The following is a 17,668-nucleotide window of genomic DNA, read 5'->3' on the forward strand; positions in this document are numbered from 1 at the left end:
CAAACAGGGCAGGAACAAATCACACCCGTCCCTTCAGAACATCCACAAAGGCTGTCAGAACCCATTGATTTTCCCCCTCAGTCTAGCGTTGAAGAAAAATCAGAGTCTAGGATGGACACGTCGGATATCGCAGCCTTGACACCTTTACTGACTGAAGAAGTGTGTACATTTCTTCTGAGATGCTGCAGGCACAAGAGGCAGGCAACGGCCAGGTACATGCTCCTTGGATCCGAGGCTGAATCAGACCCAGTGTGAAAATGCCCCTGGAAAGGATGTAAGAAAAATAACAGGACTTAGAGGGGACTTAAGCCCCTGGACTTAGAGGGGGAGGGATGTGGTCAATCTAATGAGGGTGGGCAGATGGACTTCATCGAATATGAGTTTCCTGATTGGGGCTGTAAATCTGGTCAAGTCAGGAGCCCTGGCTCTCAGAAATAAGGAGGAGTGTCAGAGATTCTGTTCACTCTGAGAGCTGGATCAATGAGAAGGACTCTCCATGTGTAACTGAAGGGTGACTTGGTGACGGGATACTGGCCCCTGTGGAGTTGTTTCAATATCCTACATTGAAAGGTTTGTACTCAAGTTGTAGCAAACACTTCTCTAACTCAGTGAGCTAAATCCCAAATTAATTTTCAAACTATTGTGCTTGGGTACAAATCTCCAATTAGTGATTTTTAACACATTAAAAAAATGCCCAGTTTAGAATTTGAAAATTCTGTCAGCCCAGCTTGAATGCTGTGGAAAAGCTGGGTTTGATGTGGGTAGCTTATCGTGCTGGAGGTCTGAAATCCATGCCATTTTAACTCCCACAATACAGTTACATCGCTGACTGCTGGCTTCCCACATACTGTTGGTAGCACGAGGAATTAGAGGAAGCGGTGAAAATTCATTCATTCTAAAAGCTTTGTGTGAACCGCATTTAGCTGGTGGGATCAGTTGCTGCAAGCATCTCATGAGGTCTTGCCATCAGGATGGAGGTCAAATCGGTGACAGCAGTTGCCTCAGCTTTAGTAATGAAATCCTACAGAGAACTGGATAAAAGCAAATTACTGCGGATGCTGGAATCTGAAACCAAGAGAGAAAATGCTGGAAAATCTCAGCAGGTCTGGCAGCATCTGTAAGGAGAGAAAAGAGTTGATGTTTCGAGTCTAACTGACCCTTTGACCCTTTGACAAAGGGTCAGTCAGACTCAAAACATTAGCTCTTTTCTCTCCTTACAAATGCTGCCAGACCTGCTGAGATTTTCCAGCATTTTCTCTCTTGGTTCCTGCAGAGAACTCATGCCTTGCAGAGAAAGTAGCAGAATTTGGTCTTGTTTCTCTTCCCTGTCGTCCTTCACTACAATTAACATCTCAATTAGACCATCCAGTTCAAATTGCAATCACATTCCAGTGATTCACCAGATCACATACATATGCTAAAAAGCTTCCATGTCAGTGGAAAGGGGTTCTCGTGAAATCAAATGTGGGGAAATACAATGGTTTTTATTTTGGGTCCAACACTGATAGATTAGCATTAGGAATCAAAAATGTTTATCACTTTTATCACAAGAAAGCTAAAATACAAAAGGTAAGATTGCTGTATTGAAACTCAGTAAATCCCATTTGGAACATTACATTCAGTTTTGGGCACCACACCACAGGAAGGATATATTGGCTTTGGAAGAAAATTTACCAGAAGTGTAACAGCTTTTACAGGGTCACATTATGATGACAGGCTTCATAAGCTTGGGCTTGCATTCCCTTGAAATTTAAGGGTCAAAGGGTGATCTAATCAAGATATTTGAGAGAGGGATTTGATAAAGTAGATATTCCTTTGAGAGGGAATTCGGAACTAAGGGCGCCTTACAGTTCACATTACAGCAAGTTCATTAAAGAATGAAAAAATGAAATATTCTCTCATGAGTAAGGTAGTGGAAACCACTTTCCCTAAACAGCTGTAGTTATTGTGTCAAGAAGAATGTTCAACATGGAGATTGATAGATTTTTATAAAAGCAAAATGCAGCAGGTGCTGACAAAGCTCTAAAACCAAAACTGCTGGAAACACTCCATGGGCCTGAATGCATATGTGAAAAGAAATGAAGTTAACTTTTCAGGTTGATGACTCTACGCTCATTGGAGAAAAGGCTCACCGTGTTCAGTTATGAGCAGCCATAATTGAACTTCTTTCTCTCCAACAAAGAGGGCGCTAGGGAGTTTAATTTCACCAATTTCCCTGGTTAACAAAAAAAAATTACGATACATTAAAAAGCTAAATAGTACACGTACATATGTTACCAGAATTAAGGATGACAAAATTAGCACTACCTACCTGAAGTCCAACAGGTTGGGTCAAATATTGTTTGTATACCGTAATCACATGCAAAATGCACGTACTACCAGAGTACCTTGAATACAGTCATAGAGATGTACAGCACGGAAACAGACCCTTTAGTCCAATTCATTCATACATCCTTCTGATAGGAAGGAGACCAGAATTGTATACAATATTCTAAAACTGGCCAAACCAATGTCCTGTACAGCCGCAACACGACCTCCCAACTCCTATATTCAATGCACTGATCGATAAAGGAAAGCATTTCTTGTGCTCTCCCTTTGATAGATTTCCTCTTTCAAGCAAGTAATTGACATGATACTGACAGAATCATTCTCCAGTCTTCACTAGATATATAAATGAACCTGGTATCTTTACAACAACTTCTTTCTTAGCACATCAATACCTTGTCATTGTGACCTTCTGACCAATGTTGAACTCTAAGTTTAAAATCTCACACAGCATGAGTTACCTTTGCTTTGCTTTGCTTGTACTTTGAAATTACATCAGGCTAAAGAAAACTAAACCTTGTCCGAGCAGCGAGTTATAGCTGCCATATTGGCAGCATCTATGTCTCTGCCATGGGAGTTCTTGGTAGCTGAAGCATCTTCATCCCACTAAAAAAGCTCACTGGCAACCAATCACCAGTCTAATTTCTAGAAGATTACATGGCCAAATCTCAACTTTATAGACTTTTTTGTTCTCAAAACTCTTCAGCTTTCTGGTGAAGATACCATCTAGTGTTTATCCACTTGCTACAGGCATTGACAAAAAATAAATTACTCTACCATTCGCACTTCAGAAAAATTGCTGTGTAGGTGTTTCCATGGTTTTCTTATGTTTCTGCTTGGAATAAAAGGAATCTTGGTTAAATCATTTTTTATTTTGTAACACTTCACAACTTTTCACTGATTCCTCAAAATCTCTACCTACCTTTGGATATCAAAAGTAACATCTACCTACTGCTTTCATATGGATTATCCCTGTGCACTCTTGATAAAGTTCTTCTATTAATCTCTCAACCTTTTTTCAGGACTCCAGATTCTGCATCAAATATAGAAGGGTAACGGTCCTCCACAGGTTTGGGAAAGAGAGGCCTTGAGCTGGGGGAGGGATGAGGAGATGGAGTGGAGGAGCCTGTGCATTGCAGAGAGGGATGAGTGGAGAATCCGGAGAGAGAATTGTTTGTGGAGGCATTGAAGGTATTGTAAGTATGGAGCATCGATGGCGGGTCCAAATTTAAACTCTGTACCTGTAGGCCTTGAGGGGTGAGATGGTTGCGAAGATGGGAGCTGAAGAAAGCGACGTGGCTGTAATAGTGGCTTTGGTCAAACAGCTGGAGTACTGAAGAGGTCACAATTATGTGGAAGTGAGAAAGGGACTCACTGAGTTCACGTCTGAGGAAGACAGAGAACTTCTTCAAAGTGGGCATCCTTTGAAGAGACCTCACAGTGGTATAAACTTGGTTAGAGACAAAAAAAAACTGCAGATGCTGGAATACAAAGTAGACAGGCAGGAGGCTGAAAGAACACAGCAATCAGGCAGCATCAGGAGGGGGAGAAGTCAACATTTTGGGTATTACGCCACCTGTTTGTCTCATTTGGATTCCAGCATCTGCAGTTTTTTTTGTCTTCTACTGAACCTTGGTGGAAGAATGATTCTTAAACGCAGAGGATAGTCCTTCCCTCGCTTATGTGAAATATGACTGAAATTTATCATCATCACACTCTATTGAGTAACCATTCATTACTTTGTGGGTGGCACGGTGGCACAGTGGTTAGCACTGCTGCTTCACAGCGCTAGAGACCCAGGTTCAATTCCCGCCCCAGGCAACTCTCCGTGTGGAGTTTGCCCATTCTCCCCGTGCCAGTGTGGGTTTCCTCCGGGTGCTTCGGTTTCCTCCCACAATCCAAAAATGTGCAGGTTAGGTGAATTGGCTGTGCTAAATTACCTGTAGTGTTATAGGTGAAGGGGCAAATGTAGGGGAATGGGTCTCTGTGGGTTGCGCTTCGGCGGGTCAGTGTGGACTTGTTGGCCCAAAGGGCCTGTTTGCACACTAAGTAATCTAATCTTAATGGAACTCTCACTGAGAATCACGCCACTGAAGTCCACATGTGAGTTCCTACATCAAGTTCTCAAATGTGACTCAAGCCAGAACAGGATTGGAGACTTAACATCCAAGTTTTAGAGGAAATAGGGTATGTAAAAATGGAGGAGATGTAGCAATACTTGACCAAAAATAGTATTATTACCCTCAAACAAAATGCAGTTCCTAAATTATAATCTATATGTTTGGAGGTGAGGAATAGGAAGGGAGCAGTGATCTTGTTGGATATTTATTATAGACCTTCGAATAGTGGGAAGGAAGTAGATGAGAGTATTTGTAGGCAGATTATGGCAATCTGCGAGACAAAATAGGCGACAGTTATAAATTTAAATTACCCTTGGGTAGACATGGAAAAAAAGGTAGAGAGGGAGAAATTCCTTCAATATGTTCAGAAGAATTTTCTAAAACAATCCTACTAGAGAGGGAGCTGTGCTGGATCTGGTCCTAGGAATTGATGCCGGTAAAGCGGAGAATGTCAGAGTTGGGGAACATTTAGGAAATAGCAATCATAACATAATAAGGCTCAATATTAAGATGGAAAAGAATAAAAATCCATCAATGATTAAGATCCCAGACAGAAAAATGCCAGGTTTTGAGAGTCTAAAATTTCAATTGGAGCATATGGATTAGAAACTCATTTTGGTAGATAAAACAGTAAATGAGATATATGGGTGCAAGCTAGGTACCTACCCAAGAAAAATAAATATAGGGTATCCAAAGCTAGAGTACCCTGGATGAATAATGATATTAATGAGAAAGTAAGGAAAAGAAGGCATATGATGGATACCAGAATAATAATAGCAATAGCATTAGAAATCTCGAAGACTACCTCATTTGCAGAAGAGAGGCTAAGACAGGAACAAAGAAGACTAAAAGGAAGCAAGAGGAAAGGATGGCAGGCTGTACTAAAACAAATCATAAAACATTCTTCAAACACATTAATAGTAAAAGATTAGTGAAAGATAAGGAACAGCAGGTAAACTGCTCACTGAAACAAAGGATATGGCAGATGTACTAAGTTAATACTTTGCTTCTGTCATTACCAAATTAGACGATGGTGATAATTACACCCAATTGAAAAATTGGGTGTTGAACAACTGAGCAGTATAATGATAGATAAAGAGAAAAAGTGCTATAAAGGCTGGCAGCACTCCAGATACAGATGTCATCAGGCCTGGATAGGATACATCCTAGATTGCTTAGAGAGGTTGGGAGCAAATTGCAAAGCCATTGACAGAAATTGTCCAGGCCTCTCTGAACACAGTGTTAGTTCTGGGGTCTAGAGGATTGCAAATGTAACACCATTGTTTAAGAAAGGAGTAAAGGATTGGCAGCATGGTGGCTCTGTGGTTAGCACTGCTGCCTCACAGCACCAGGGACCCAGGTTCAATTCCAGCCTTGGGCAACTGTCTGTGTGAAGTTTGCACATTCTCCCCGTGTCTGTGTGGGTTTCCTCCCACAATCCAAAGATGTGCAGGCAAGGTGAATTGGCCATGCTAAATTACCCATAGTGTATTAGTCAGGGGTAAATGTAGGGGAATGGGTCTGGGTGAGTTACTCTTTGGAGGGTCGGTCTGGACTTGTTGGGCCGAAGGGCCTGTTTTCATACTGTGGGGAATCTAATCTAATAACCCAGGAAACTACAAACTAGTCAGCTTGACATCAACAGTAGGAAAACTGATGGAGCCCATAACATGAAATAACGTAAATACAGGTATCTCCCTGTATCTGCAGGTGATATATTCCAAGACCTAACATGGATGCCTGAAACTGCAGATCGTAGTGGACCCTAATCATTTATATGGGAAACCTACCTCCCTGGCAACCTTTGGAATGTTCCATGTAATATTTTCAGGCCATGGTAAACCACAGATAACTGAAACCACGGAAATCGAATCCACAGATATGGGTGTTCTACTGTTTACATTTAGAGAAAAATGAACTAATACTAAATACTCAACATGACTTTGTTAAGAGCAGATCATGTCTGACAAATTTAATCATGTTCTTTGACAAGGTGACACAGACAGTGGATGAGCGGGCTGCTGTGGATGTTGTACATTTGGACATTCAGAAAACATTGGATATGGTGCCACATGGCAGGTTGGTTAGCAAATTAAAAGTATTTGAGATTGATGGATCCTTCGTGGAGGGATTAGAAGTTAGCTAAAAGACAAGAAGCAGAGGATAGGTATAGATGGAGAGTTCTTAGATTTGTGATGAGTTGGAAGTGGTGTTCCATAGGGATCGATGTTGGGACCCTTGCTTTTTCTGATTTATGTAAACAATTTGGAGATGGGTGTTGAGGGCAAAATCTTTAAATGTGCAGATGATTCAAAGTTAGCGAATTGTGAGGAAGATGCTGAATGACTTCAGGTGAACATTGACAAGTTGGCCAGACACTGACAGTTGAGATTCAATGCAGAGAAATGAGAGATAATGCATTTTGAGCAAAGAAACATGGCGAGACAATACAGGCTCAATGGCATAACTCCGAGGGGAGTACAGGAGCAGAGGGACATCTGGGGTCAAGTGCATGATTCTCGGAAGGTGGCCAAGAATAAGTTGCAAAGAAGATTTGTAGGATCCTTGGGTTTATAAATAGAGGCATAGGGCATAAAAGCAAAGTGATGCTACATCTTTACAAATCATTGGTCAGACCACATTTAGAATATTCTGTTCAGTTCAGGGCACCTTATTTAAGAAAGGATGTTAAAACCCCAGAGAGAGTTCAAAGGAGATTTAATAGAATGACAATAGGAATGAGGGATTTTAGACACAAGGAAAGGTTAGAGAGATGGGGCTTATTGTCCTTGGAGCAGAGAAGATTAAGAGGTAACCTTTTAGAGGTGTTGAAAGTTATGAACAGTTTTGATGTTAAAGAAGGATATATTGTTTCCACGAGTTGGAACTAGGACTCACAGAATCATTAACTAGGGCTCACAATTTCAAATTTGCCAGCAAGAAAGGTAAGAATGAGATGAGGAGAGATTTCTTTACTCAGAGGTGTTAGGATTTGGAATGTGCTGCTTGGGAGAGTGGTGAAGATGGATTCCATAAGAAATTTCAAAAGAGAGTTGGATATATATTTGAAAGTGATTAATTTAAAGAGCTATGGAGATAAGGCTAGAGAATGGAACTAACTGGTGGGGAGTTCCATCGCCTTTGGAGCAGTGATGGATGAACATCTGAAGAAGGTGATCACTCTTTTGAGAACTGGTACCGACATGATGGGTCAAATGGCCTCCTTCTGTGCTGTAAAAAGATATGATTCTATGAGCCTATGATTGTCTGGTAGACATTAGCATGTTATTTGTGTGTGATGTAATTCTCGGGTAACCCCTTGGCCAAAAGCTAACCTCTCTTCATGGGAAATCTTAACAGGCAACCTGTATTTTCATGATCTGCTAACTTCCAATGTTTAATATCATACTTTGGGCTAATTTTATCCTCATTGTGTAAAATCGACTTCATACTTTTTTGCTGGTTCCTCAGAGTTTTACTTCTATTTTAACTGGTCACTGTAAATACCTCAGCCCAGTTTAACAGAATTGTCTCAAACTAATCCTTTCACATCAAACTGGCTTTCTTCCACGCTACTACTACCAGTGGCAAGTAATAGGCTGCATCATCACAGTCCACTCAAATACTAACTTCATCTAACACTCAAATACTGTTACTGGAATCATCAATCAGTTTCACATCAGCTTTACCTAAGGGAATGAGATTTAGAAGCTTCTTGGACTCTTCTTCTCTATCATAAAAGAAACAGCTGCAGCTGTATTCACGATGAAAGTCAGTTGTGAATTTCTGACATTTTGAATTTACTGTAGGTGCTGGAATTATATCTTCATTCCTTTTACTCAACTTGCACACAATGTTTCTTTTGCTCTTTGACTGAGCTTAACTCTTGATCTTTCTGCTTACTAACATCAACTTCTGCTTCCACTTCGATCATATGCACAATCAAGGATTTCCAGGCTCCTTTTTTAAAATTTGTTCATTGGATAACGGCCAGGCCAGCATTAATTGCCCATCCCAAATTGGGGCAGTTAAGAGTCAACCACATTGCTGTGGGTTGGGAGTCATATGTAGGCCAGACCAGCTAAGGATGGCAGTTTCCTTTCCTAAAGGACATTAGTGACCAGTTGGGTTTTTTTTCCCCCCAACAATCGACAATGGTTTCATCATCATCATTAAACTCTCAATTGCAGATTTTAAAGAAAAACTATTGAATTCAAATTCCACTCTGTGCCATGGTGGGATTCAAACTGAGGTGCTTAGAACATTACCTGTGTCTCAGGATTAACTGCCCAGCGATAATACCACTAGGCCATTGCCTCCTCATCAATTAGACCAATCGCTGCTGAATGGTTGCAACTTGGAGCTTTAACACAACCTTGAAAATTACTCTTTCTTCTTCCCCTTCATGCTATCTGGATATGACCAACTTCACACAGGTAGAGCACTTCGGCTGGAAATGAGGGCATTTAAAACAGTTGGTTGCTACCATGGCAACTGACTTGGAGAGAGTAAACTTGGCTGCTACAACTTGAATCTTGCTAAACTCCATTGTAGCCTTAAGAAAAAAAAAAGTTACAGTTGCAAATTTCAACTGTATCTTTCTGATATTTCCCTGGCTGCGGTTTTATCATATGTCTCCATTCACATTAGCTCATTGCCTTTGCTGAACAGGTTGGCTTGAAGTTTATTATTTTTTAACCTCCAACAAATGTATCTCAAAGATTGCCTTCTAAGTTTGGGCCATGTTACAATGTCAAGAGAGTTTTACTTTTAATATGTTATCCCTGCAAAATTCTCATTTGATGACTGTTTCCTAAATCCAACTCTCAGTACGATCTCATTCTTGAACTAAGATTTATTGCTGTATGCAATCATTTTCTCTTCTGCTGGGAAGGCAGTTATTGGGTCGGTGGTCAATTGAGCCCCTTAAGTCAATGGTAATTAACCACATAAAGGGCGTTAATTGGTCGTTTGAGAAGATCATTCATTGACTATTCATTTAATTATGGGAGTTGTGAGAGGGGCAAGAGTATTTCTCTGAGTTCAACTCTCCCAATTATTTGTCCTTCTCACCACCTCCATGGAGGGTAAAATCACAGTCAGTCTAAGTCAAGAATCTCATTAGTTTCAAAATAGTCCAAAGTACTGAGGTCTGACGGGCAGCATTTATTTAAAACTATGTCGAAAGCATCTGGCCTGGCAATGAAAACATTTACTTTTCCTCTTGTCCTATTTCATTTGCTTCCAGTGAAATTTGTAACCTTTCTTCATAATTGTTCCAATCCTCTTTGTCAGGTTTGAAATCTTCCCTCAGCCCCAAATGCCTTCAGTGTCATTTTCAATAATTAAATACTGCACCGATATACTTGTACCTGAACACAGTCATGAAGCAATCTTTGTAATTGCTCAAACTTCCTGAAAAACAACTTCTAGAGTTCCAAAAATATGTCACAATGTCCTTCAGCCCTTAATTTCTCAAATGCACTATAAAAGAACATTCCATCTCAGCCCCATTGTCATCTTTCTACTGTTTACTGCACGTAAGACTAACAAATGTTCAACTGCATGCAGTTAGCCTTGAACTATCTTTATTAATACCTCCCCAGTAAGAGGGTAGTATAACACAATGCTCAGATTTGCAATATACCTCTCCCTTCTTCAGAAATCTGAAGGACCATCAATCTTTTTCTTCCCATCAGTAGATTTTTGAGGTAACTGGATCAGTGGATATTCAGCAAAGGAAGGAACGTTAGGCTTAGGTACAAGTCAACACTGATCTGTAAGAATCTGGTCTTATGCCCTTGCTGCTTACTCTACAGACCAGGTTAAAATTGCAATTGGCAGATTCCTGTGGTATAGTGGTAGCATTCCTACCTATAGGCCAGAAGGTTCAGGTCCCACTTGGGCCAACCTTTGTCATAACTTGTCTAAATACAAATGTCTAAATTTGGGATCGGTTAACTCCAGTCATCTCCAGGCTATCTAAGAAACTTTGTTGACATTCAGTGTCTAATTCATCCTCTTCTTTCTTACTTGGCCCAGCTCCACATCATCAGGAACTTAACAATCTTTGGCTGCCTGGAAAGCAGGCTGGTGTTGCACATTTTGAGTTTGAAACCGAGAGTGAAAAAAATGAACCTTCATACTTAAATTTGGAGTTAAAAACCCCGGCTCTGGCTGTAGAGAAGTGTTTGCACCAACTCTGCAGCAATTGCACATTAGTGTGTAAGATGTTCATACTCAAATTTCTTCAAAATAACTGAATTCCTTTGATATTTCATAATTGGAAAACAGGGCAAGTGTGACTTTGGCAATTATGTAATAAAGGTAGATAAACTTTCTTCACCACTATGGGATGGTAATGTACAATGTCACCAAAGTTTGAAACTGTTCATTGGATATTAGCTAAATCTTTGGAGATTTGAAATAAATTGCTTTAACACAACAGTAGCTGTACTATTTCTGACAGCAGTGTGCGGCTGACAGCTTTTAACTGAACTCTCCAAGAAATAGGATCTGCAGTTTAGCATCTGGCACCTGCTTTGAGTAATCACACGACAATATAGGATAATAAAAACTTACAGCTGTTGCTGCCGAAATCACTGTGTCCCAGTGTGGCAACTAGCAAGTGTGGCTTGACTGAAATCACAGTGGATTTGTGAGACACAGGATGAGTTGATTGCTTAAGCTCAGTCCTACCTTCGCCTGTTGTTCAAAAGCATCAGATAGGAAAATCTATCACTGCCAAGTATCCTCACGGAAGTTACTGACATCTCCAGCCATGTGACCCCTGTCAGTGTTCTGCATGCTAGAATCTTTCTGCATGCCATACTGATTTTATTTTACCCTTCTAAGCTTTCCCCTTCACAACAGGTTGATTATCAGTGTGTAAATCCTTCCAAGTCGCCTGAACTGAGGCAGGAACCAGGCAGGAAGAGTGGGTGAGTCACTGGTCAGGCATCCTGCAGAATTCAATGGCGAATCACTGCAGTGGTCTGACAACCATATCCATGGACCAATCCAATGGACATTCTGACCTGTTGGAATATGGGAGCTGAAGAGGGAGAGAGGGAAGGGCTTTCCCCAAAATATATTGGTACAAATTGGAAAAGATAAAATAATAAAGATAATATAATAATAATAAATAATAGATAAAATAATAATAAAATAATAATGACATATTCAGTCACACTGACTGCTTTCTGCATCAGGCACAGATATGAAAACAGTGCCTTGTGCCATGGCTTGGAGAACAAAAGTAGTAGAAAGGCAAGGAAGAAAGACTTGCATTCAGTGGTGTCCTTCAGCACCTCCAGATATCCCAACACACCCTCTGCTCACACATTGGAGCAATGAGTGCACCTCAGTTGTAGGAAACTTGACGGCTAATTTGCACACTGCAAATTTCCACATACAGCATTGTGGTAAAGACCAAATAATCTCCTCTTAAATGTTGATTGAGGGATAAATATTAGTCAGAATGTGAAAAGAAAACTCCTCTATCTTCTCTGAAATAGTGCAATGTGACACTTTTAGATCCACCTGCGAGGGAACAGAGGGCTTCAGTTTGACATCTCATCTGAAAGGTGGCACCACTAACAGTATAGCATTCCCTCAATACTGCAGTGCAGCATCACCCCAGATTTCCTTACCCAAGTGCTGAAATAGAACAGGAACCAACACAACCATATGACTCAGCCAAGAGTGCTATAACTGAACCACAACTGACTTGAAATTGAATGGGTTTATTTCAGTTCGTCAGTTACAAGCCTGGAATTGCCGCACCAGAAAGGAGATACTTGGGGAGGTCAGAATCCTCTAGAACTCAGAGGAGACTTTAAAGCAATGTATGACTGCGTACTGCCAATTCATCAGACAGCCTTCCCCAGCTGCTCAGGAAGCATGTCCAGAAGTCAGAAAGGATTAGTTCCCTTGAATCAAGTTCAATGGCAAATGGAAAACAGGGCTCTTTTGTATAATTATTGGTGGTCCCTTATACAATACTGGCTAAAGACCGAGTGGTAGCAGTCAGCTTGCTGCTTTTCAGCAGGGAGTGGTAAATCATACCAAGTCAATGAGGAGAGAAAACAAAAAGAAAATGGACAGGGACTGTAAAAATCAATTATTAATAATAATAATAATAAAACTTTTGTTGCTTAAGGAATGGAGATGGATTCCAGGGCCCTGCTAAGTATATTGAGTATTTTACTCGACGAAACTGCTTCAGGTGCTGAGAGTTCTACCACTCAGGAATTATGTAGCACTTAAAAATAAGAAGCCTTTATTTTTATAATTTCCCATTTTCAATTAATGATACCTTTTCACCTTAACTGCCTGCTTTTTAAGAGGTAAAAACTTCTGCATTCTGGAGAATGAGCAAGTTCCTTCCTGGAAAATGTACTACATGATGAGGAAGCATCTAGGCCTTTCATTAGGATGAGAGGTGTGTGTGAGCTCTGTGCTTTTATTGAACTTGGTTTCTTCATATTTGAAGATGTTCCACACCACAAATACATACTTCTTTACATTCCATAGCCTGGACGTTCATATGGGCATATGAAGAAGTATGTAACTCTGGGCAGAGTCAGACACCAAGGTTTGGAGGTTTCTTGATTTGTGTCTTGGACATAAAATATCCCAGAACCATTTCATGGCTAGATGAAACTGTGTCAAGAATACAATCAAATTTTATTTCAAAAGACCTTTGAAAAGAATTATGTACTTTGAATGTAACCCCAGTACTGAGGATACAGAACAGCAAGTCAGCAACAGTTTCTCAAAGAAACAAGACCTGAAGTGATAATTATTCTGTTCATTTGACAGAGAACCAAATCCAAAAGTTAGCCCAGGAGGGAAAAATGAACTTTGTACAAGATTAACTTCTGAAATTCCTACTGCAAGTTTTTCCAATTTTAAGGATTCATCTTAAAATTGTTCCAACTATCATATTCAAGGATAAATAATTTTTCTGATAAGCTACAGATGCGCTACTTTGTAAATCCTCAAGGCTACAGTACAAAAATGTTGCCAAGTGAATCTTATTTGCCTGACCAATTGTGCAGTAATAGTTCAGCAGTCCCCTTTTTGCCACTAGTCACTACTATTGAAAACCAAGATGCTGTGAAAGGTGAATGACATGCTATCAGCAAAACAAAAGTTAAAATTTGTTTTAATGGAACATGCTTACAGAAGAAGTATCAGAATATCAGAAGGAATTCTTTGATGTTTCAACATGTGGAGTTGGACAGAGTTGACAGTAAAACAAAAAAAAACACCTCCCAATGCAACACTGGAAACATTCTTTTCCACCACTCTTGAACAAACCAAGGAATTGGGAATAAATTAAAACAGAATGGTATCCACACACCTTTCAAAGCCACAAATTAATTTTCTGAAAATTAAACTAAGGAAAATTTGACATTAGGTGAACTTAAGGGAGGTTAGCAAGATGTAGTTGCCTATGTCAAAATACAGTTAAAAAAACAATTGGCTTCCTTAATTAGAATCTTTTGTTTCAAATCTACAATCAAACCAGCAGAAACACTTACACTACAAATATATTGAGAAAATATAACATTAGAACACACAATCCACATTCAAAACTTACATGCAAGCATCAAACACAACTGAATGTCAAATTTCCATTTATATATTTGCAGAGTTAAATAGCACCATACTTGCCTCATAGCTCTGGTTGTAGATAACTTGGCAAGATGGGTTGTCATTGTTAAAAGTCATGCAAAAACCCTGATTGCAAGTTTTGGCTGTTAGTTCACAAATGGTCTGCACATGGTATTATGGACTAGTCCATCTCTGCCTTGCCCTGCAAAGCAGCACCTCCTAATGATCACCTCCTAACGGCCAATCAATTGTGTAGTGTCTAAGGAATTCACCAACCAAAATGGACGAAAGCTGAACAACTTTTACAAAGTACGGAAGGAACTTTTGCAGACTAAAGCATTAAAACAACTCTGTCCTGTGGAATTGCCTCTATGTGTAATAGCCACCTAATAATGTTCAAATTCTTTATTATTATCAAGACTGTGCTCTAATATTTAAGGGCGATTATAAAATTGTGTTTTTTTTATGCCTCTTTTAAAAAGGAAGATTAAAGGTAGATTCAAAAAATGTAGTGGAAGACAAAAATTCTACTGAACCAAACTGAAGAATTTAGAACAATGACAATTATTAAGACTGCTGTGTGTGTCAACATAATGACGCAAGTCATTGATAGCTGGGTTCAGACTGTTTCTCAACTTTTATTGTAATCTAAATCGCTTAACGGCTATCAGACAATGAGGACTGATTTAATGGAGTCAGTCCCTGCGTCTAGCCTGTATTTGTAAAGGTGAAAGGAAGAGTTCTATCATACTGCAATACCTAGGGCCTCTCACTTGCACCTCTCCTCTGTTGGAGAAAAGTCCTTCATCTGCACTGTCTGGCCCGGATTCAAACCCAGGTCCCAGAGGAGATGAAACAGTGTTCTAACTCAGTCTGTAACCCAGTCCTGTGGACAGTTACGGTCTTGTACAAATTGAAATATCATACATATGACAAACTACGTGGAAATGGCAGGATATTTTACAAGCTCCTGCTGACTGCAAAAGCCTCTTAAAAGGACATAATAAATTGGAACTGTTTTTATTTCCTAATACAGTAATAATCATTTATCCAGACTCTATTCTGTACAACACATGTGGCATGACTCAAAAGCAGCTATTAAACTAATATCTGGAAAGTGAAAGTTTGTACTTCAGGCAAGAAAATTTGCATTAGTCAGACTGTCTGGTTTAATTCAAAACAGCTGTACATTTAGACCAAATTAAACAAAAAGCAAAAAAATGTTGTTATAGGGACTAAACTGGCTCCTCATTCCAAGCAAACTAAAACTGCGGCTAAATGCAGCTGTTTAGTGAAAACTGCACCCACCACATTCCTTAACAAGATGAGAAACCAGGAAACAAACACAACCCAGAGATTTCACATTTTTATAAAATGAAAAATGGCTCCTTTTCATCAGCCCCACCCTCAAAAACACTTTGATCGTGGGTGGGGGCAAGTCCTGCAAAATCAGAATTGGCATCGAAACATTTCTTTCATTAGGAAGCATGTTAGCATACAAGACTATCGCCTCATCTCTTTGCAGCATTCTCTACACTTAACAAAAATGCTTGAAACAGTTAATGACCACTCCCCCGACACCATCCCTCTCCCCTACCCCAAATCATTTGTTACAAGCGAAACTAATTCAAATGAACAATAAGATCAAGTTGAAGGAAACATTGCTAGAATATGCCAAATGTTACCTTTGCAGTTCCTCACTGTTCCTAATAGATACACTTCTAATATGGCAATAGCACTCAGTTGCCCTGTCTGTGAGTAACAGGCCAGTTCGATTCTGTCTTCAGCTGCAGGCTCGCAGTAGAAGTTTCAGAGGGTGACCTCTTGAAGCCATTTTTAAAGTCACCCATCCTGTTGTGCGCTGCCAGTCGGTTTGTGCTGCGTCATCAGGTAGCAAGGGACGAAGGAGAGAGAGAGAGTGAGAGTGAGGCAGAGGGGCAGAATGATCCTTCTATTTTCTGCATTCTGTTGGCTTGGGAGGGGCCTTGCAGCAACTCCCCCTCTCCCATTCATGGAAGTGCTCCCAATGAACCTGATTCAGCACCTGTCATTAGCTAGAGACAGCTGACCAACCACCGCCTGCTCAGACACTGTCAGTCCTTTTGCTTGCATGTTACCTCTTCCCTTTCCCCAACTGTCCTTATGGAGCGCCTTCATCATTCTTTTGCTGACTTGAAAATATCCTCTCTTTTCTTTCCTCTCCTTGCAAAATGCTGTCTTCCCCCAATTAAGGCTGAAGGCAGCAAACAGTCCACTAATCCTGACAGCAGTGATGAATATGCTGATGTTATAGGCCACGGAGACACGGGATAGTGAGAGACAGAATCTCAGGATACAGTCAAGGCAGCTCTCCTTTCCTTATCATTACATTCTACTGCTGCTCATTCATAGAATGCAAAAGCTGGATCAGCTTTCCCTCCCCCCACCCCTTCCCTAGATCAATACCAACTCACTAGCAGCAAGGAAAAAAACCTGACCTGAACAGCTATATGATAATGAATTTTCTCTTCTCTCAATTAGCAAACAATACTGCCACATTGGTGCAAATTATGACAATAACCTTCACAAGCAGTCGCAAAGTCCAGGCAAGTTCTGTCTCCTGTGTGGCACTTAGCCTATTTATCTCCCCCCTCAACTGCTTAAGCAAGGGCCGGTTATATTGGGATGACAGTTAATGGTCCCAGGACCCTGAATAAGTAATGGATTACGTGCTGAGGCTGCGTCTCTTACGTTTCAGCCATTACTGGAAGTGCTGCAGGTAATAACTCTTTAGTATCTCATTGTGGTTTTCAACAATAGCCTAGAAATAAAATGTTGGAGTTCAGCAACAGTATTAATATGGTTTCTAAACTAAATTTTAAAAACTATGGAAAAACATCCCCTTTCAAGTGATCTTCCGACTCATTTGCAAATTCATTTTTTTCAGAATCTACTATCGTTGCCGCTGGTTGTCTGTGTGACTGTAATATTCAGTAAACTGTACACAATGAATTCTAGATATTACCGCTCTCGGTCTCTCAAGAAAAGTGGCAGTGACAGGATTTTACAACAGTCTGGTGCAGTTCTCCTCAGAGAAACATTCAAGACTGTCCCATTTGCAATAAATTCCCTATAAATAACTCAACGACACTTTGCTGCTGCAGTTTGGTGGAGATTTACATGCAGAGGGAACTCTGATCATTTGCATCCAAGTCAGAAGAAAATAATAAAACGCATATGCAATAGATATGTATTTTTAATATAGGCAACGTGAGAGAACAGGCAGTAAAGGTTATCATCAGATAGAAAATAAATGGTGCTCTATTGAATAGAAATAGGACTCCAGGATGAAAAGTGCTGATCAGCAGGAAGCAGCAATGACACAGATGACTGTATTAGCTATGAGGACTGTATCAATTACTGCTAATGGTCAGCTCAGAGGCCTAGACTGCAGCAATCAGCAAGGAGTGTCTGGCAATGTTTTACAGGGATGGATGAAGGAAACAAAATTCTAGGTTTGAGAATTAAGCTAAGCCCAATGATAAACTGTGAAGGGTTATATCTAATGATGCAGGGAAGGGAAATTTCAATTTGCTATCCCAATTCTGTATCATTCAGTATTA

At 40.1% G+C, this 17,668-nt stretch overlaps 1 long non-coding RNA gene across 1 annotated transcript in view; it reads right to left on the reverse strand.

The window, feature by feature from the left end:
• Positions 1 to 16,289, reverse strand: part of LOC140453578 (uncharacterized) — a 61,304-nt gene extending 45,015 nt beyond the window's left edge. Inside the window, exon 1 of the long non-coding RNA XR_011952439.1 lies at positions 15,752 to 16,289. This is a non-coding gene — a long non-coding RNA (uncharacterized lncRNA). The remainder of the gene's footprint in view (positions 1 to 15,751) is intronic.
• Positions 16,290 to 17,668: the final 1,379 nt, after the last annotated feature.

The sequence above is a fragment of the Chiloscyllium punctatum genome, chromosome 27, assembly GCF_047496795.1.
Source record: "Chiloscyllium punctatum isolate Juve2018m chromosome 27, sChiPun1.3, whole genome shotgun sequence".
NCBI lineage: Eukaryota > Metazoa > Chordata > Chondrichthyes > Orectolobiformes > Hemiscylliidae > Chiloscyllium > Chiloscyllium punctatum.